At 41.2% G+C, this 22,674-nt stretch overlaps 1 pseudogene across 1 annotated transcript; it reads right to left on the bottom strand.

The window, feature by feature from the left end:
- Positions 1 to 1,121: 1,121 nt before the first annotated feature.
- On the bottom strand, positions 1,122 to 9,477 carry LOC148368068 (zinc finger BED domain-containing protein 5-like; annotated as a pseudogene). Its single transcript, XR_015850375.1, has 6 exons — positions 9,458 to 9,477; positions 9,274 to 9,388; positions 3,542 to 3,595; positions 3,365 to 3,426; positions 2,570 to 3,290; positions 1,122 to 2,476 (listed from the first exon to the last, which is right to left on the bottom strand). The product of XR_015850375.1 is annotated as a zinc finger BED domain-containing protein 5-like (transcript).
- Between the last annotated feature and the right edge of the window lie 13,197 nt (positions 9,478 to 22,674).

The following is a 22,674-nucleotide window of genomic DNA, read 5'->3' as shown; positions in this document are numbered from 1 at the left end:
CAGGAAGTGCTAACAGTTTAAAATACAGTGTAAAAAATAAAATACTAGAAGTGTGCCTGTCAGTCACTCACTAAGTGGGTGCTGGCTGAGAGAAAGAGGAGTGCAGCTCTATCTATATAGAAAAGCAGCACTTTGCGGAAAATGGTGGCGGGATGAAGTACCGATCCAAGGACAATAGTATACGTCCTTTCCACGTACTTGCTTAGTATCAATAGTATTGCTATTTGGATCGATCTGTCCACCCTCAGTGGACATAAAGTTTAAATCTCATGTCGCTGATCCTGGGTGAGCTAGCATCATTCTGCTCATGAGGCCTGTGCGTTCAATTACGAAAGAAAAAACCTGAATAAGGGAATACATTGGCTAGTGTGTGATTGTTCCCATCCATCCAGGGATATCTGCGGTGTGTATGCATGGGACGGAACGAAGAGAGAGCGAGAGGCTATCTGCAGACAGAAACTAATCAGCGAGTGTGAGATAAAAAAGCAGCCTTTATGGTGTATGGTAATCACCACCCCTCCTGGCCTGCCACCACCGTACATAATCACCACGACTTATTCGCGTGATTGATGAAATATGCGTCTGTGAAATCTGAGCTGCTTTTGTTATCATCCCGTTTTTTCTCATACCCCCAACCCCCCCTCACCCTCAATACCATTCCCCCCTACCCGTATCTTTCCATTTCGACCAATCTCTCTTGTCTTCTTCAACCTCTCTACATATCTGCTCCTCCTGTCCAGGCCTACAGACATGTAGAAACAAGAAATTACCACCACAGTACGGGGTCCCTCTTGAAGCTATGTTCACAAGCACAAACATGCATAGACACCACCCCGAAAATGTGGATGGATGAAAGAAAAAAGGGGGACGTAGGAAATCTAAAAAAGGAAAGATAAATTAAAAAATAAGACGACATGCTGACTGCCTATGAAATGAGATTCAGAAAGAGCTTTTGTCATTGACACCTCATTGTATCAAAAAGGGAGCAGACAAAGATGTAGCGTACAATAGGTTTCAATGCAATAAAACAAAAAGGCAAAAGCTACTTCAACACAAACAGTGAAAATAATCTGGAATAGATCTGAGACAATAATAAAAGTATGGCTATTGACATATCTCTCTATAAACTCTGAAAATTGGCCCTGATTAATTAACATGATGGGATGACAAATATATGAGTGCCCAATATACATACTGTATTTTCCGGACTACTAAGTCTCCCTCGTGTAAATCGCACCAGCCAATAATGCTTAATTAAGAACGAAAGATATGTATTTCTCGGACTCTGAGTATGAGCCAAATTTTTGGGGGACATTTATTTCATAAAATCCAACACCCAAAAATAAATCTGTGAAGCCCTTAGAGACTTATTGTGATTAAGGGCTATACAAATAAAAATGACTTGACTTGACTTGACAACACAGTATACAAACCTTTCACGTAAGTGCATATCTTAGACTCGCTCATCAGTCACGACGTAACGTATTAAACGTCATTTAGATAACTCTAGCGTAAAGAAAATGCTCACCAAACTATCATCGTCACCTCTAATCACTACATCCAATGTAATCTTCATCCTCAGTGTCACATTTACCTGTAAACCATTCCACCAACTCGGGACGATAAGATGCTTCCTCCCTCCAGTTCAAAAAATGTCCCTTCCGCAACAGGGCAAGGTATAATTATCAACACCGGCCTGGACTGAGTTTAGTGTAAAATAACATGTAAAGTGATATACAGTACAGGTAAAACATATTTAAAACTCAATGATACAATAATGTTTTAATAATTTCACAGATAAATCTCACTGGAGTATAAATTACACCCTTGGGCAAACTATGAAAAAACTTCTACTCTAAAAAATACGGTACATATTTTTTTTAAACACACAACCAAACACACAAAAGTCAACTTTTAGCAAGGAGCTGAAAAATGAAGAAAAAATAAATAAAACAAAAACAAACTTGAGAGGAATGATGCTTACATCAAGGATTACACTTCAGTCAAGGCCACACGCCAAAGGGAAAGACCGGCAGGGTCTGAGGTTTGGATTAAGATTGGGGCTGGCAAATTAAGACCCGTAGCCTTGTGGAGCCATTGCAAATCAACAATGAGAAATTGAGAAAGAATAAGTTGGGGGTGGGGCGGTTGTCTTCCCTTCTTGGCGCACACCTTAGATTAAATATGAACAATCCCAATGCAAAACTGGAGAGGAGCTGGTGAATGACTGTGGTTGTTTCAGGCGAGCTTAACAGGCTCATCAGTCAACACCGGCTGCTTAACACGAGAAACCAATGCCATTTGCACATTTAAGTGTTTGTGATTGCTTCACTTTTGGATCCTGCTGATGTCCCTCACACATAAACTCAGTGCTGGCTGGCCATAACTTGCTGGAGGATGCACAGATAGATCATGCATTTATCTGCAAATGATTGAAGAAACACTACACAAGACCCCGTTGGATATGTTTGCCAACCTTACGACATCAACAGCAAGTTATTTTGTGTGTGCAAAAACGTACACAATTTAAAATTAGCGGTGTTCTTGCATGACAGACCAAGTTATTTACCTCGTATGTCCCTGGGATGCCTTTTTTGTGTGTCCCGGTCAACAACAAATGAGATTCTCATCTGCAGGCCACGGTAAGATGCTACTTCCATCAGTTTTTCTGATGAGTAACAGTAAGCTTGCTTCTGTTTGCTTCAGGCAAGAGGAATTGGTTTCTCACCCAATCCAGCAGCACAGATCTCTCATCTATGTCAGTATAGTAGGAGTAAAAACCACTGATCAAGTTAGCCAAATGTACCACTATGACTAACTGGGCCATATCTGTCACAACATCCTCTTTGGAGAGAAACACATCCAATTGAGGAAAGCAGGTGAAATTCTCCTGATCACATCTCTGCTTTTTTCAGGAAACCACTCACCATGTCATACAGGTTTGGGTGCTGGTGTCCTTGCCCTGCAGGGACATCTTCAGTTCATTCATTTTCCTGAATATATCTGCCAGATAGCAAAGGTTTATCGTGGCATGGGGAGATCTGTGCTCTGTCAGGAAGGTGTGCACTTCAACTTGCAACTCAAACAGCCAGCTCAGTACTCTTCCCCGGGACGGTCAGCGCACTTCAGTATGCAGGAGAAGTTCTGTGTGTTCAGCTCCTGTATTTTCACAGACGCTGTGGAACAAACATGCGTTAAGAGGCCTTGACTTGATAAAATGTATTAATTTAATGCTGTCGTTCAAAACATCGTGCAACACAGGGCTCATGTTCTTTGATGCTAGCGCTTCCCTGTGTATCACAGTGCGTCCACATGATGTCAGGATTTTCTTTTTTTATCCAAGCTATGAGCCCTTTCGCGTTGCCTGTCATTGATGCAGCCGCATCTGTGCAGACACTGCTGCAGGATTTCCAGCTGATAGCGTTTCTGGGAAAAAACATGTTAACCATATAAAAAAATGTCTAAACCCGGTTGTTTGCCCCTCAAATCCTTTGCTAAATAAATTATGTTCACAGATGTAGTCCATGTCAATGTATCTTACAAGTTGCACATGGCCACTCACATCGGTGGATTCTTCCAGCTGCAGTAAGATATTCTGTGGCAAACGGTGTCATTAGACAGAGGCACAGTTTTTAATGTATCCGCTATTTTTTTCGTCTAGCATAGTTTGGGCCAATACCACAGCGGCAGGGGGCAGTAGGTCTTCCGTTAAGGGCCCGGTCACACAGCCGTTTGCGTCTGTATCGCGGGTTTTTTTTGCCCGTGGTTGCCCGCGATGGAAAATGCGCAAAATTGGCCAACCCGCTGTTCATCGGTGGTATGCCCGCAAAACAGACGCCGGCGACTGTTCCGCTTCCTCATCGCGTCATTTCCGCGTCATTTTCTCGTGTGGACCACGGGTATAAAAGCTGCCAAGCCGGCGTTATGCCGAGAAATGCATCCTTGCCGAGATTAATACAACTTAAACCATTCCGTCTTTGTATTTGTTGTGAATGTAATCGAACGGTAATGCACGCCGTATACAAATCACTTTTGAGCAGGTAACATGTTTATTTTGCCTTTTTCTATTCAAATCGCTCGTATTGAAACTGTTATGCACTCTACCATAAAGCTTATTTCTGCATAATAAGCTTTACGGTAGAGTGCATAACAGTTCTCAAAAGTGATTTATATACGGTGTGCATTACCGTTCGATTACGTTCACAACAAAAACAAAGACGGAATGGTTTAAGTTGTATTACATTCCCAACAAATGCAAGACGAAGTGGATTTGGTTATATGTTCGCCATTACATTCCCTAAAAGTGATATAAAAGTGAGATAAAACAAGGTAAAAGTGGTTGTAGTAGTGTAGGAGAAAATGTAGGTTCGATAATCTTTTAAGTCTTCTTTCGTGATTTAATTAAGTACACCGGAAGCCTGCCATGAGGGGGAGCCTTTTATTTCGTCATCCCAAAAGAACTCAGAGAACTCCAGACATAACAACTCTTTTATAGCTTCAGTTTGAGTACAACCCAAAAGGCGGCCCTAGTCCTCAGTAAAAACAGGAAGATGCTGTCGTACCCTTATTAGGACATGTTGTTCGCCTCAGTTTGCTCAGAGGGACCTTGCACAGCGGGACCTTGCAGGTCCCATGCCCTTTTAGGGAAACTCAACTGTCTTGCCAAGGATCTTCTCGATCATTCCCTCACTACTGTAAGCAATGTAAGCAAGTCTTTCTACATTTCTAAATGTATGCAACTCTATTCTACAAATGCAAGTCTATTTTCCACAACAGTAGCGAGGGGATGCAAATCTCGACAGGGATGCATTTCTCGGCATAACACCGGGCTGTAGAAATCATAACCGCTCAAGACACAGTCCCGTGAGGATCAAGATTTCAAGCTTTGGCACCGAAGAAGCCAATATGTTATTATTGTAATAGTTTTTCATTTTTATTTTATTATCTTGTTATGAAATGAAAAGAAATGTCAAGAAATAAAAATGGATTAAGACGAGGTCACTACGGTGACGGGGATCCATGTTCACCCCTTGACGTCTCGAGCACAACTGACGTGTGCTCGGCAAATCGCGCTGTCCTTGGGGTTGTCCATCGATTCGATGATGACCATCTTCTTTTAATTGTAAGTCTGCTGATGTTTGAACAGTCCGATCCTGGAGCCACAGATGCGGTTACAGACAGAGCATGTGAAGGAGGTGCTGGGGGGAGCAGGGGTGGCCTGGCGAGCATGTCTCTTTGCACGCTTTGCTACACGGTGTTGCATGCGCTGTTCCTCCATGTAATCCACTCCCTGTGAGCAGTGGGAGCGCCAGAGGTCTCGGCAGGAAGCAAGTTCCTCCAGTGAGGAGGGGTTTATCCGACATCTCTTCAGGATGTTCTTCATTTGGTCTTTGAACCGCTTCTTCTGCCCACCAGCACTGCGTTGGCCTAGATGTAACTGACCATAGAGGATACGGCGTGCTAGTCTGTGGCTGGGCATCCGAACAACATGCCCCAGCCACCTGAGTTGGCGTTGGGCCATAATGGATTCCATGCTGCAGCTGCCTGCCCTCTCCAACACCTCTGTGTGCGGCACTCTGTCCCTCCATGTGATGCCAAGGATCTTCTGAAGACATCTTACATGGAAGGTCTCGAGGCTTTTCAGATGGCGGCTGTAGATAGTCCATGCCTCACATCCAGATTGAAGATGGTCACAATGTTAGCGTCTTTCCACAGTTGCGGGACACACTCTCGTCTCCACACCTCTGAAATGTATTGAAACAGTGTCCGTGTACAGAGGTAGCCTCCTACCTTGAGAAGTTCAGCTGGGATGTTGTCAGGTCCAGGGGATTTATTGTTTTTCAGGGTTTTGACTGCATGCAGGATTTCATTGAAAGTTGGCGGGAGGTCGAGGTCTGGCAATGTAGGATGTTCAGTGAGCTCTGAAAGGACAGTTGGGTCCACTGGGGTGGGCTGGTTGAGCAGGGTGTTGAAATGCTCAGCCCACCGCTCCACTATCATAGCTTGATCCTTGATTAGAGATGTTCCATCAGCAGATCTAACAGGTGCCAGGGAGCAGTTTCTGGGGCTATAGATGGTTTTTACTGCATCATAGAAACTGTGCATATCACTTCTATCAGCGTGAGACAGGATTTCATTGGCTTTTGAGATCCACCACTCATCTTGCAGTTTTCTGAGCGTTATCTGGGCCTCGGAACGAAGGGCTTGCCATAGCTTTTTATGGAATTGAGATTGTGGGTTGTTCAGGGTGGCTCTGTGCGCCTTGTGCATTCTGTCAAGGAGGGTTGAGATCTCTCCGGCATTCTGGTCAAACCAGTCCTGGTGTTTTTAGTTTTAAAACCAACGGTTTGGGCTGCAGTGTCAAAGAGGGTGGTAGATATATAGGTCCACTTCTCATCCATCCCAGCCTCTGACATGACCAGCTGCTCAATGTTTGCCAGCCTCTCAGCTAGAGAGCAACGGAAGTTGTCAAGGGTGTCCCTACTGGAGAGTTTGGCACAGTTGAGTGTCTTCCTCTTTGAACCACCCTGACGTGCTAGGGGCCGGACATGCATTCTGACCTTTGTCAGAATCATGCGGTGGTCGGTCCAACAGTCTGCCCCACGCATAGCTCTTGTAATGAGCACGTCCTTCAGGTCAGCCCTCCTCACGATCGCGTAGTGGATCAGGTGCCAGTGTTTGGACCTGGGATGCATCCAGGATGCCTTATATTTATTATTTTGTTGGAAGATGGTGTTTGTGATGGTAAGGTTATGTTCTGCGCACAGACTAAGAAGTCTCATGCCATTGGAATTAACTTTTCCAATGCCATGGGCACCAATCACACCATTCCAGTTTTGCAAGTTCTTTCCGACTCTTGCATTGAAATCACCAAGCAGCATGATTTTGTCATTCCTCGGGATGTGACTGAGGATGTCATCGAGTGCCTGGTAGAAGCGATCCTTCTCTTCATCATTCGATGGCAGTGTTGGTGCATAGGCACTAACTAATGTGACATGTCTGCATATTGCAAGTGGGATGCGAAGAGTCATTAGTCTTTCACTGACACCCACTGATGACTCTGTGAGCTTCAGCAGTAGGGTGTTCTTAATTGCAAAACCAACTCCGTGAAGATGATGTCCGCCCATGAGGTATCCCTTCCAAAAGAATGTATAACCCTCCCCCTCTTCATTGAGTGAGCCTTCCTCAAGGAGTCTGGTCTCGCTGAGCGCTGCCACATCCACATTATATCGCTTCAGCTCGTTGGCAATGAGTGCTGTTCTGCGCTGTGGTCTGTCCAGACTGGTGTCCTTATGTTCCACGCTGCAATTCTAAATGCTATTGTTTTTCGACTGCATAGTGGAATGTCCCGACAGGCGCGGTTTCCTGTCCGGGTACTGTGCTGAGTGGGCAATCTTTAGGCCACCTTTTCTAGGCCTTTCCCCAATTGGGGTGAGCAGTGCGGCCACTAAATAGTGCTGCTCAGACGCACTGGGGTCTGCCGGAAACAGCTGCCACTCAATCCCAGCTGCTAACGACCCTTGCCCTGTGCCGCTGACGTGCAGAGGTCCAGCTAAGAGCTTCCAGCTCATTCAAACCTGCTCCCGTCACTGGATACTCCATCGCCGCCAGACTTTTGTGGTCAGAGACTCAGGTAAAAGAGGATACCTGCGCAATGATGCTTTTTAAAGTGGCGTAAGGGGTGCGCTTTCCCCAACGCCACTATCTTGATTGTAAAGAAGATGGTTCCAGTGGCAAGGGAGACCCTATACGACCGGCATCTTCCTACAACTGCAGGTGGCTGCCGGGATCCCGGTCTGTGGGAAACCGCCTCAAAGCGTGCCGCCACCAGCTTTTGGGATCACTCTTAGTCTGGACTCTACCATTCGACCTGTTCGGCTTGGGTAACACTGCCAGGAGTACGAGACTCCCGCCGACATAGCTCTAGGGGTCATGGAGACACACAAAGTGCCCCACCACGATAAGGTGGTGATCCGTCGGGAAATAAAAATGGATTAAGACGAGGTCACTAGGTCACTACGGTGACGGGGATCCATGTTCACCCCTTGACGTCTCGAGCACAACTGACGTGTGCTCGGCAAATCGCGTTGTATATACGCGGAGAAAGGCGTTTGACCGTCACACGCGTAACACGCTAATTTTACGTAATAACACCGCGATACAGGCGCAGAACATGCTATGACCGTGCTCCACCCACGATTACCCGCTGAAATTTCGCGTCCTACCCACGTGTAACCACGCCCCGGCCGCGGTCATAGCACGTCGTTTGGCGTCATTACCTCGTGTGCCGCCCGCGGTAACACGTGGTCTAAAGTTTTGAGCAGTGCAAAACTTTTTCGCGCGGCCAACCGCGTGTGAATTTCCAACCGCGTGTAAAGCACTGCTGTATCTCGTCTATATGGCGATCTCAAAGCGTCCATCAGCGTCTGCTTCACGGGCAGAAGTTAGTGGCCGTGATTCAGCCTCGATACGCACGTGAAAGGCTGGGTGACCTGGCCCTAAAGTTTTGAGCAGCGCAAAACTTTTTCGCGCTGCCAACCGCGTGTGAATTTCCGACCGCGTGTAAAGCACTGCTGTATCTCGTCTGTATGGCGATCTCAAAGCGTCCAACAGCGTCCGCTTCACAAGCAGAAATTTCTGGCCGTGATTCAGCCTCGATACAGACGCAAACGGCTGTGTGACCGGGTGAACGTTTTTTGGGCTTTAGCCTTATGTAGTGGAGGCTTTTCGCATTGTGGCTTGGGATGACTTGAAGTAAGAAAGTTTGCTCCTGAAGAACTCCGGGGCCTTACCGACATTACATCCAAGTTTTGTGGTGAGATGCCACTGGAGGTGTACTGGCACTCTGCTACCGTTGGCTAACTTCTTCCCACAAAAAAACAGTGCCTGGGGTGGGTCAGATCTCATGGACGTCAATCCCATTAAAACATATTCTTCCATGTACTTACTGGACTTCGTCGCCTCTGGTTTTGTCTTCTTCACTTGTCCATCCGTACTTTCAGCATTATGGCTGCTGAGCTTTAGCCACGTCTCCATAGTTACAGTGTTATGGCAACAAAATGTCGTTGATGAGTGCATCAGTCAAACTTACTTGGTGTGGGGAGATAGTTTTATTTCAAAGGATATTAAAACTGAATACTGAATATAAAATTCAGTGCTCAGACACATATTTATATTTTATCGAACTTTTTACAAAATATTTTTTTCCGAGATTTATCATAGGGGAGAGCCTACTGAATTCGATATAGATTTTAAAAAAGCTATCTGCAGTACCTCCACGAACCCCCAGGGGTACGGGTACCCCCATTTGAGAACCACTGATGTAGAGGACTGAACTTCCACAGGTGCATTTGCCCTAACCTTTTCCAACTGCCGTCTCTGCCAACACCTAGAAAGACCCAAAATGCGCTCACAAGACCCTTCCTTTTTCCTAAAGGGCACGCAAGAGCACGCACACCAGGGCTCACGGATGGACATTGTATTCATTCACAGAAAGTTAATGCGCTAGGAAATAATTCCTGATCATTTACATGAGTAGATGACCTAAAAACCGGATTGATCAGTACCTTCATTCTTGCCACATAATTTTTTCCCTCTCCCCTTTGTTTACAATGCGAGTTATTGTGTCAACAATGCCCTTTATCGTCCTTTTTGATCTGATTTTCCCTGCCATGCAAAGAAATCGTAGTGTGTTAGAATTAAACAATGTATCATTATTTATTTGTGTGTATGATTTTCTTTAGTACAGATCAATTTTTTTCCAATATCAAAGAACTGAAACATTGATAATTTAAAGCAAAAATGGTAAATGGTCTGCATTTATATAACGGTTTTTAAGTCAAGTCAAGTCACATTTATTTATATAGCCCTTAATCACAAAAAGTCTCAAAGGACTGCACAGGATTACAATGACACAATTACCTGATCTTAAACCAACATGCGGGCAAGAAACAACTCAAAACTTCAGCGTGAGGAACAAGAGAAACCTTGAGAAGGGACCTCACAAGTGGTAATCCCCCTTTCAGGATGACCAGGGTGAATTAGAGTCCATGAAGACCTCCCAAAGTGCTTTACAATGTGCTTCACACTTACCCATTCACACATACACTCACACACCAATAGCGGCCATGCAGCCATAATGTCAGAATTGCTATCTTCGTGATATTGCAGGGACAAAATAGGCCATTTGGGAAACTAATTTGGTGGGTATTTGTGAGCACTATTTGCAGGCTAAATTGTTAACCAGAGAATTGCATTCAGAACCAAATAAATATTATTTAAAGATATTTCCTTTACAACAAAGTGTTTTTTCCAAAATTTTAAATAACATTGAAAAGTAGAATCATCTTCTTTTACATCTTCTATGCTCGAAAACAATCTTCCTGTATCTAACCTATGCCATCCTTTCACTAATTTTGACAAGGAAGCACCACAATATTAAGATTGCACACTTCAAACAGGCACGTGCAGATTTGGCTCTGATCGCGTGTTGAAGGCCTTTCAGATTCAAACGGCGACGGTGTTCGGGCTAATTGAAAAACACACACTCCTCAGTAGGAAGGAGACTGGTAGGGGGAATGTTTTATGACGGCGCAAATGAAGCGGCTGTAGTTTTATGCACGTTGTAAAATCGTTATGGAGAATTAAGATTATTTGCCACCACTGTAACATGTACACTTCAACAGCATGATAGTGATAGGTGGACACATGCAACAACAGAGAGAGCGGTGAGTGGTCTGGTAAGAGAGAGCACAAAGCAAGTTCCTGCATGGGGCAGATAGCGTGTCAGTGTATTGGGTGTGCGTAAGTGTTTGCGTACGCGACTGTGATAGCCTCGTGTATGCTGGCAGTCAAACAGCCAGGTGGGCATGTGCAGTCTATGTCTCCGAATCAAAACAAGCCGGGAAGGATCGGGAGATAGCGTTTAGCGGCTTGTTACATTAAAAAGAAATTCATGAATTATATCAGACTCTAAGGAAAGTCAGAGAACGCAAATAAATGCTGATCAACAGCGCGCCATCATGGGGTTATTATCGGGTACAACAAGCAACTCCGGCAACGTCTAGGAGAAGGCAAGAGCAGTGCTGCAGGTCTGGCCTACGGCTATTGGCTAAGCTAACAACTCTTCAAAGGCACTGCTACAGACCTTGTATCTTGCCAACGCCAGGTCCATTTGCCATGAAATTGATGACTTTGGAGCCAGAGCGATATTCGGGACGGTTTCATTTTAATCATCGTGGAGATTTGTCTTCATTCGAGGACACACGATAAAGGCGCACAGAGTGTCAGCCGCTCTCTAACTGGCTTTCTATTTTGCTTTGTTCCCCTTCCACTTTTTTTAAAGTCGTTTTGTGCATAATGGTCTATAACAGACATGGGCAAACTACGGCCCGCAGGCCATATACGGCACGTTGGTCTTTTTAATCCGGCAAACATCTCCCAGTTATATCAAAAAATATACTGGCAAACCTTGTACATTTACTTTACCCTGTAATTCCCACATTTCCCCAATAGATGGCGCACTTGAGTGTTTGCCCCCTTTTCTCCACGCTTAAGCTTTTCCCAGAAGAAGCACTCTCCTTCTCGGTTTCCGCGGTAAAACTTTCTCCCTTCTAAAAACTAACATCAGTTTTTCAAAGAAAAGAAAAGTCGACAGTGAGTGCTGAGTGTTTAAAACAGAATGGACAACACATTTTTTTTTTTAAAGAAGTCCGATCAAAGGCTGTATGCTTGATATGACAAGAAAGTGTCGCTATTCTTAAGGAGTACAATATTAGCCGTCACTTTGCTATGAAGCAATCCAATTATACCAGCAAGGTGTCGGCGCAAATTTCACCGACAAACTGCGCTTCAGGAATCAACTACCAAGGCAAGCTTTTTGCTGGCATTCAAAATAGCAGCAGCTAGCAAGCCTTTCTCCGAAGGTGAGTTTTTGAAAGACTGCATGGTGGAGACTGCAGGTATTCTGTGTCCGGAAAGTCGAGGTAATTTTCGAAAAAATCGGTTTGCCACGTCGGACTGTGATTCGCCGTGTGGAACTAATTGATGAACATATAGCTAGCCAGCTAAACAAAAAGGCAGAGTTCTTTCAGCTATATTCACTTGCACTGGATGAAATTAATGACATGAAAGACACAGCTCAGCTCCTAATTTTTATCCGAGGAATAAATGACAGCTTTGCGATAACGGAAGAGTTTTTGACCATGGACTCCCTGAAGGGAACAACGCGGGGAAAAGGACTTATATGACAAGGTGTCTGCTGCAATCGAGAAACATAAACTATAACCTATGAGTTAACTTGCCAATGTCCCGACGGATAGATCACCAAATTTAACAGGAAAAAACGTTGGGCTGCTGAAACGAATCCAGGATAAAGTAAAAGAGGAAAACCCTGAACAGGATGTTATTTTCCTTCACTGTATCATCCATCAGGAATCACTTTGCAAGTCTGTATTACAGCTTAGTCATGTTGCAAATCCAGTTGTAAAACTTGTGAACTTTATACGCGCAAGGGGACTCCAGCATCTTCAGTTCATCACGTTCCTGGAAAAAATTGATGCAGATCATCAGGACTTACTTTACCACTCTCATGTCCGGTGGTTAAGTTTGGGCCAAGTGTTTCAACGCATTTGGGACCTGAAAGAGGAGATCGGTGGATTTTTAGAGTTCAATGAGAACTCTGACGAATTTCCTGAGCTACGAGACCAGAACTGGCTTTGTGATTTCGCGTTTGCTGAGGACATATTTTCACACTTGAATGAGCTGTATGTGAAACTGCAGGGGAAAGTTTGTGCACAACACTTACAAACATGTTACAGCGTTCAAATCCAAGCTCATTTTATTCTCCAGACAAGTTGCGAACACATCTTTCACTCATTTCGCCACACTTGACACTCAGAAAGAAGCGACGCGATATGCAAAGAAATACAGCAAATCACTGGATGACCTGCACAGAGAATTCAGTCGCCGGTTCTCTGATTTTGAAAACATTGATGAGTCACTTCAGCTCGTGTCTTGTCCCTTCTCACAAGACCCGGAAACAGTACCACATGAGGTGCAATTGGAACTGATCGATCTTCAGTCTGACGCCATCTTAAAGTAAAAGTTCAACACTCTTAAACTTAACGACTTTTATGCTTCGCTGAACAAAGCCACCTTTCCAAACTTACGACTTAACTCAACTTTGTGAAACTTTGACCTTAGGTTCAAAATACCGCATTTAAAACACACCGCCAAGGGAACCAGTGTTGTTTGTACCTGCCTGCACTTTAAATTCAGCCGAATTGGCTACTGAATTTGCAATTCCAAGCAATGATTTTACCACTGGATAGATTTTCTTGTGCAAGGAGATGGTCTGGTCAGTGTGCAATTGCTCACGCGCGCAGTTTAAAGGAATCATTTTAGGGGGCAATACATTTTTCACATAGGGCCAGATAGTTTTTCATGTAATAAATGGACTCATTTCAAAACTGCATTTTATATTTCCTTTGCTTGTGTCTTTGTGATATTGAAATATGTTTAATGATCAGCAAAATTTGAGAGTGATGAATGTGCAAACAACATAGAAATAAGAAGGGGGGCAAATACTTTGTTTTACAACACTGCGCATTATGTGTTCTTACAATAAAAGCTGGCTCCATTCGAGAAGCTTTTTTTTCATGGATTCTGTGTTGTTGACTTGACTTTTTAAAATAAATATAAAATTGGTTCATTCTCATTGTTTTTTATGGATCCGCACATATTCAATTTAAATTCGCTGTGTTTTTCAGAGATAATGTGTATCACTATTAGCCTTTTTTAACGTAACACATTCAAAGATGTTTACTAGGTTTGTTTTTTGTATTACAGAAAAGTTGTACTTTGTGTTGGTCAGGGATTCCGTATTGTTTGAAAAAGAGTTAAAAGTTTATAGATTAGTTATAAGTTTAATGTAAAGTGATTTTTTTTAAACATAATTACTTTTATATATAATAATTCAGTCAATCATTTTGTCAAAAATCCGCAAAGTAAAAACCCTTTATTTTTTATTTATTTAATGTTTTTGTAGTGCAATGGTGAGCACGTTTACATAACACGTGAAGGATGGGCAGCACAAGGCTGTACTTGCTCAAGACACACCAAAGGTAATGGTGCCTCTACCACCCATCTCTTTATGTACCGGAAATTCCGGACTATAGAGTGCAGCTGATTATAAGCCGCACACACATTTCGGGAGGAAAATCGACTTTGTACACACACACGCCGCACCTGTATATAAGCCGCAAGCGCACACATTGAAAAAAATGCAACACAAACACAAAATTAACCCATACCCGTCAAAGTTTAAAAATCATAGCCGGCAAAACGGAAAATTCAGATTCAGATTCAGATCTACTTTATTGTCATTCTAGTACACGGGTATACAGAACGAAATGTCGATGCATCTGACCCCCACAGTTTCCTTGAATGTACAGATATAAATAAAGTTGTATTGTATTTTGGCTACGTATAGTATTTTACCATAGTGCCGATAGTGCAAGAAGAGTAGCTAACCAGATGTGCAAAATGGGCAGTCAGGTTAACAAGTCAGGTACACAGTAACATTAACACTGTAACAATAACGCTGTAATTACAATAGTGCAGAGAGCAATGTGCAAGGAGTGGCAAGCTATAAAAAAAAACTGCCAGTAGTGCAAAAAGTCAAATTAGCAGCCGTTTAGATTTAAGTTAACTATATGTTAGATTGACCATTTAACAGTCTAATGGCCAGGGGGACTAGACTATTGCGGAGCCTGGTGGTCCTGCACCGCACACTGCAGTACCTCTTCCCAGAGGCTAGCAGAGTGAACAGTCCATGATGGGGGTGAGAGGGGTCCCCGGTAATGTTCTTAGCATGGGATAGGCAGCGCTTCTGGCCAATGTCCTGAATGGAGGGAAGTGTAGTCCCGATTATTTTCTCTGCTGTCCTCGTTACCCTCCTCACACTACCCCAGTCGGTAGCGCTGCAGCCTCCACACCACACAGAGATACAGCTGGTCAGGATACTCTCTATGGTGCCCCTGTAGAATGTGATGAGGGAGGGTGGGGGCAGGTGGGCTCTCCTCATCCTCCGCAGGAAGTACAGGCGCTGCTGTGCCCTCTTAACCAGTGATGCAGTGAAAAATGATACCGGTACTTAACGTTTGATGCAGACCTGCAGAGTCCGGGTGCCCGTTGAAAGTAATCCAAGGAAAAAAGTGTATATTTCCAAAGGTAAGGGTGGGAAAAATATATATCCACTATTGTCGGCCGCGTCCACAAACACGTCTCACCTTTATTCCACGTCCCCTCAGCCCGCGTTTGCCCCGCCCCTTCTTTCTCATTTGCTTGTGCAAAACATATCAGAATAAGTTTCTAAAATAAATACATTACAAAAATATACAGTTGCAAATACATATTATACATGGTTACACATATTTACAAAGAAAGACGGTACACCGAGAGTATTTATAACTTTCATCCCAAACCGTGCCTGTGAAGGGTAGCAAAACGCTACTAGTAACATGCTCGCTACACAGTAAACAGGATCGTTAAAAAAAACATACCTTACATACAAAAACTACGGTAAACCCTTCTCATCTTCCTCCTTATAACTGACGTCATCAAAGTCGTCTTCCTTCAGTATGGGAAAGAGGCTTTGTCAGATAGACGTCGCTCCACGCTCCCTTATTAAAAACACGCTAGCAACACGCTCGCATAGTAAAGTTTACGTGCAGTAGCTCTGTTTCCTTCTTTATCGGACTGCTCGATTGCATTTAGCTTGAAAGCCGTGTCATGTGCCTTTCTTTTTGCAATTTGCATGATGAGGGTATGTCTACACTAATTTAATTTGTGCACAAGCTAAGAAGTTGCAGTCTTCCTCGGCGCATAAATTCCACCGGTCTAAATCTTACTTTTTGTACCCGAGCGCCGCTGGCGGCCGTTAGAAAAATTATTGGCCGCATCACTGAATAAGCAGCAGGGTTGAAAGTTTGGGGAAAAAGTAGCGGCTTATAGTCCGGAATTATTGGTACATCTCAAGAACCAACCCAATTTAAAGAAACTTAGTATTTGTTTGAGAAATTGAAAACTGCATTTACCTTCCGGTTCTGTCCTACAGAAACTATATATTTTTTAGATTCAAACAATTTTGAAAAAGCAGCAAGGAGCCACTAAGGAGTGCCAAAGACCCGGCAGGTGACTCCAAAGCAAGATTAGTGGGTCGAAAAATCCAAGTTTGTTGGTGATAGCAAGCATCTTCCCCTGTTCATCTAGCTAATCGCAATGGGCGGTTAAAATCGGTGAAGTAGCGAAACCATGATGAATAAGCAAGGGATTATCATAACACATTTTCAGAAATTAATTATTAAGTCATTTTGTGCAAAATGTTACATAATAATGGGTCGTATATTGATTAAATCAACGACAAAAAAATAGCCGAAAGAGACTACTCTTAGTAGTAAGCTGAGCCGAAACATTCGGATCTTGAAAAGAGTAAGAATTCCCATCGCAAATTACAGCATCCGAGCTTCCGGTATTTTGACATTATGATGTGGATTACACTTGTTTCTTTGGCCTATTAGTATGGCGTTTTTCTACCATTCAACATGAAAAACAGATTATTTTGCATGCCCCACAACATGAAAAATATTAACTTTGCAGTGTCTGGGAGTGTGACCTTGCGATTTGCGTGCTTCTTACATATCTGAGATACCTGTCTGTCATATAAGATGCTGATCTGAAATTGGTTTGCGTCATGGTTTTATGAAGATGCCCATTTGGTATAACTCCCCCTCACAATTATACTTTTCTCTCACTCTGTTCAGTTTGAAAAAACTAACGATGTAAAACTTTAATTTGTTTAGCTGTTGGTCCCAAGACCTGAGGTGGTTATAAAAGGAGAAGCAAGGACATGATAACAATAGAAATTAACAATTCGATAATAAAGAATTACGAAGAAGGCACATCATACGTTACTCTTGTTAAGGAATCTTTCCGGTCAATCGAGAAAATGATTAAGAATAAGAAGTCGATTAAAACCACCAAGTTTTCTATGGGCATAACCATCATAGCAAGTGGGAGTATTAAAACCAGTTTTAGTTTGAATCCACCCTATCCCCCTTTGTATCCAAATATTATCTCCACTGTACCAATTAAACTAAAGTCACACTAAAAGTAAATAAAAATACTTTCCTTTTAAAACATTAGTTTAGAATGTAATTTATCATAAAAATGGATATTGAATATAAGTATTCTCTCTTCACCATTTTGTTACTTATGTTCGATTTGAATATAAATGTCAATGTTTTTACAAGGGTAACCTGGGGTTTGGAATGCATTATCTAATTACCATAGGTTTCTATTCCCCGCCATGAAACAATTTCACCTTGTGATCCCCACCTCAGAACAGATAAAGCTCGTATCCTGGGTTTAATCTACATTTCTGTTAAACTATTGCAACTCTGTTCCAACAATATTTTACAGAAAATTATCTTCTTATAATTTAATGTTTATTCTACTTTTGTAAAAATGGACCAAATTTTATTGTTTTGTTTTGGACAACATTTCCATGTTTGAATTTTTAAAAAAATGACCCGACTTTTGTGATTGTTCGTTCAAAATAACTGAACACGTTTGGCCAATTAGTAGTTCAGTCTACACATTACTAACATTGGGTTAACTCAAAAAGTTGAAATAGCCATATGAAACCAAAAAAACAGAAAACAAATTTGTCTTAGGTCGAAAAATGGAAAGGTTTTATACAAGCCTTATAATGATTGTAACACATTCTGTATGGTAAATTAGCAATATTAGCCTACTATCAAATACATCCAGTATGTCCTATGGACAATGATCCACTAGCAATTACTCTGTTGTAAGATACTGCCTCAAGTTAACTTCATTCCAACATTAATGAAATAGAGTATTTTTATTTCCTTTGACAAAATAGAAGAAATGCAAAAATAAGTGCAGGTACTCAACTGTTGACAATTGGCCTGGTAAAGATTTCCTCGTACACGCTCAAGTGGAATAACACATCTCATGGCTTTGCAGTTGCCAATAGTATGCATCGTTGCCATAATTCTGGTCGGACATGTTGTGATGGGTGCCGGCTTAATACGAGAGGAAAGATATGCTGCGAGCGCAAGCAAACACAGACGTGACCACTCAGTCTAGTATATTTGATTTGCACGTGGCCTCCTAATTAGCTATCTTTTATGGTTACAGGCAGTACCGCTGGTTACATGGCTAATAATGCAGCTACAAAATTAGCCTGGAAAGAGCAAGCTTTCCCACAACTGCATTTGAAATTACTCATCACTCATGCACCCACTTTGAAATATAAACAGACTAAGGATCATTTACTGTTGTTGTCAGAGGAGGGCTATTTAGAGACTGCCCGCAAACATTTGATTCACGTTAAATTTCTTCTTTAAGAATAAAAAAGTCAAATACACAACAAAGACAGTCAGAAAACAGAACGTATTGTGTTTGACTTTTTTTGTTCTGACTTTTAATTAATTAATAATTAATACAATTTAATTTTACCTATTTCCCTAACTTTTTCAACGTTATAAAATTTTGTAATAAGTGCTAAATGAAAGCTTTATTTGTCTTGATCTACAATATTTACAAACTGAAATTTGTAGGAAAAAAAAGACTCATTAAGTGAACATAAACCCCCAACATTTCCAGCTATTTAAAAGTGAGCCTTATAATCCATTGCACCTTATAGACCAGAATGCATAGCGATAATTACATTAAATACTTCTACATAAAGTAATCACTTATGAATTGATTAAATGATTTTAGTTATGAAACCGGGAAGCACGGCGGGCAGTGGTTAGCGCGTGTGTGGCACAATTCTGAGGTCATAAGATCGAACCCCGGGTGTGGAGTTTGCATGTTCTCCCCCGTGCTCGTGTGGGTTTTATCCGGGCGCTCCGGTTTCCTCCCACATTCCAAATACATGCATGTCAGGTTAATTGGCCGGTCCAACTTGTCCCGAGGTGTGAATGGGCGAGTGAGAAGTCTGTCTCTGTGTGCCCTGCGACTGGCTGGCAACCAGTTCAGGGTGTCCCCTGCCCACTGCCCGAAGATAGCTGGGATGGGGTCCAGGACCCCCGGGACCCTACTGAGGATAAGCCATGCAGATCATTTTGTTGTTGAGTTATTGTTTTTGTTCTGTTTTTATTTTGATGTTTGAATAAAGTTTTCATTGATTGATTGATTCATTCATTCATGGATGGATGGATGGATAGTTTTCCCAATATTTATAAACTTGATTTTTTTTTAAATGCAACCGTCTTTCTTACAGTAATTTTGATTTTCATATACATTATAGTTCGCTGTGCCTTGCATATAAAAACATATTTCACATATGAACATTTTTGTACAAGCGCCATATAATTTGCTGCGGAAAAATACGTTATTTAAATGTTTAACATTTTTTGATATGGCAGATTGTCTTTAAGGTTAAATTTGTGTTGTTTTACTAAAAAAATACTTTTAAAGCTAAAAACTGTGATTGTAAAATTATTCAAACAAAAAGAAAAATTTCTTAAACTCATTAAAATAAGTCTTAAACATATCATTGATTGAGAAAAAACATTTTTGGAAGGAGCAACAAGTATATGCCACGTTAAACAATTATGTCGATTGTGTCATAGTATTTTTCTCATTTTACTTGAAAAAAGTTAAAATAGACTAAATTAAAAAAAAGGAAATAATAAAATAAAAAACAAAATGAATAACATACTGCTACTTAAAGGTATATTTTGAATTATAAAGTGCCTTGTAGTGTCAAAAAGTAATTAATGTGTTTTGAACAATACGCAATAATACATGTACTATCATATAAACGTGCATTTTTTGAAATACTAATAGGTCAATAAATATGTAGTTATTTTACATAAACCAGAGGGAGCTGTCACAATTTTCTTCCATGTTGCTGCTAAGGGTACCCCCAAGAAACAAAAATCTTGTGGCAGGCTGGGAAAAATAAAGAGAAGAAAAATTGTGTGATTTGGTCACTTGTATTCTTCCTTGTACTTTGTACCACTCGTTTTCTGTTGCACACCATGCTACAGAGCGACATCTAGTGGTCAAACATTACATTGTTTCCCTTTAAGAATGTTTTTCTAATTTTACTTTCAAAATGTTAAACTACAATAAAAATGATACACACAGTAAGTAATACATGAAATAAAAGAATAATTATACTTGATATAAGGTTTATACGACAAATGATTAGCCTGCGTTTTGCAACGTTGAAGCTAAGTCCAGGTAATTGGGAGTATCAAGCCCTTTTCACACTGCACTCACTCTGTAAAAAAAGCAGTGCGGCAATGATAAGGCCGCCTCAGTCACGTGATTTTCCATAGGAAAAAGTACGAAGAGAAACTATTGCTCCGGGTTGGAGTGCACCTTCATTAAAAAAATAAACAGAGCCTTGACTTGAAAATGGAAAGTTTTACAATCCCATAGATACATAAATCAGCAAAATTATATCCTTGCCAGATTCTGTTTGTGCATATCGCATCCTTAGTCGTCTATTGAACTGATAAGTTTAAAATTTAGTAGACACGAGAAAAACTACTTCTTTCATAAATGAGAAAGTGACAAAGGTTAGTTGCACTAAACAAACAAGAATATTAATATTTTTGATTGAACACATAATCCCACATTGTAACTGTTTCAACTGACATTAACAAATATCCATAAATTAAGGAAATTTGAGTGTAAATCTAATGAGTTAGATATTTAATGAAACAATTGGATTGAATTATTTATGAATGCATTTTTAATGGAACAATTTAATTTATTTATTTATTTATGTATTGAGGTAAGATATTTTAAATAATTTATTCATTTATAAAGATACCATTCTTTTTTTTATCCACCGAGTTATGTATTTGTTTAAATACATATAAACTTTTAATATACAGTGGCTTGCGAAACTATTAGGTCCCCTTGAACTTCGGACTTCATGCATCAAGATATAAATCTGTAGGTTCTTGTTAAGAATCAACAATAAGTGGGACACAATCATGAAGTGGAACACACTTTATTGGATATTTCAAACTTTTTTAACAAAAAAAAAAAAAAACACAAAATGGGTGTGGAAAATTATTCAGCCCCTTTACTTTCAGTGCAGCAAACTCTGTCCAGAAGTTCAGTGAGGATCTCTGAATGATTCAATGTTGATCTAAATGACTAACGATGATAAGTGGAATAAACCTGTGAGTAATCAAGTCTCTGTATGAATGCACCTGCACTGTGATAGTCTCAGAGGTCTGTTTTAAGAGCAGAGAGCATCATTAAGAACAAGGAACACACCAGGCAGGTCCAAGATACTGTTGTGAAGTTTAAAGCTGGATTTGGATGATCCATCTGGATGAACTGCAGAGGTCTACAGCTGAAAATCTGGGAAAATCTGTCCATATGACAACAATCAGTCGTTTACTGCACAAATCTAGCCTTTATGGAAGAGTGGAAAGAAAGAAGCCATTTCTTAAAGATATCCATAAAAATGTTGTTTAAAGTTTGCCACAAGTCACCTGGGAAACACACCAAACATGTGGAAGAAGGTGCTCTGGTCAGATGAGACCAAAATAGAACGTTTTGGCAACAATGCAAGACGTTATGTTTGGCGTAAAAGCAGCACAGCTCATCACCCTCAACACACCATCCCCACTGTCAAACACGGTGGTGGCAGCATCATGGTTTGGGCCTGCTTTTCTTCAGCAGGGGCAGGGAAGATGGTTAAAATTTATGGGAAGATGGATGGAGCCAAATAAAGGACCATTCTGGAAGAAAACCTGATGGAGTCCGCAAAAGACCTGAGACTGGGACGGAGACTTGTCTTCCATCAAGACAATGATCCAAAACATAAAGCAAAAGCTACAATGGAATGGTTCACCAAAAAACATATTAAGGTGTTAGAACGGCCAAGTCAAAGTCCAGACCTCAATCCAATTGAGAATCTGTGGAAAGAACTAAAAACTGCTGTTCACAAACGCTTTCTATCCAACCTCACTGTGCTCGAGCTGTTTTGCAAGGAGTAATGGTCAAAATATCAGTTTCTCAATGTGCAAAACTTTACCCCGAGCGACTTGCAGCTGTAATCGCAGCAAAAGGTGGCGCTACAAAGTATTAACTCAATGGGGCTGAATAATTTTGCACACCTACTTTTTCGTTTTTTATTTGTTAAAAAAAATATCCAATAAAGTTTGCTCCACTTCATGATTGTGTCCTACTTATTGATTTTTCACAAGAAATTTCAGTTTTATATCTTGATGAAATGTGGCAAAAGGTCACAAAGTTCAAGGGGCCCAAATAGTTTTGCAAGCCACTGTCAATACGAAAATATACAAAGTCCTTTATGGTACAAAGAGCCTTTCAGCCTTGAAATATGTCACAAAAGCAAAGAACGTACTGTCATCGCCACAAGGTTTGTTTTTCAAAAAGAAAATATGAAAGGCACAATTCTTCAGATTTTCAGAACAATTTAATTTTTCCCCAGTATCAGTGTGTCACATATTGTCACATGACAATAATGACAGTACATAATTGGTCAAAATAACAAACAACATTGTGCAATAATAACAAAATGAAATCTTTAGCAATCTGACTCGCAGGAGTCTAATATTAAAAACAAAATAAACTTATTCTCAC

The sequence above is a fragment of the Urocampus carinirostris genome, chromosome 4 (genome assembly GCF_059441175.1).
Source record: "Urocampus carinirostris isolate Australia breed hairy pipefish chromosome 4, RoL_Ucar_1.0, whole genome shotgun sequence".
Classification (NCBI taxonomy): domain Eukaryota; kingdom Metazoa; phylum Chordata; class Actinopteri; order Syngnathiformes; family Syngnathidae; genus Urocampus; species Urocampus carinirostris.
The sequence above is the reverse complement of the archived record's forward strand: the minus strand, read 5'-3'. Positions and strand labels throughout refer to the sequence as shown.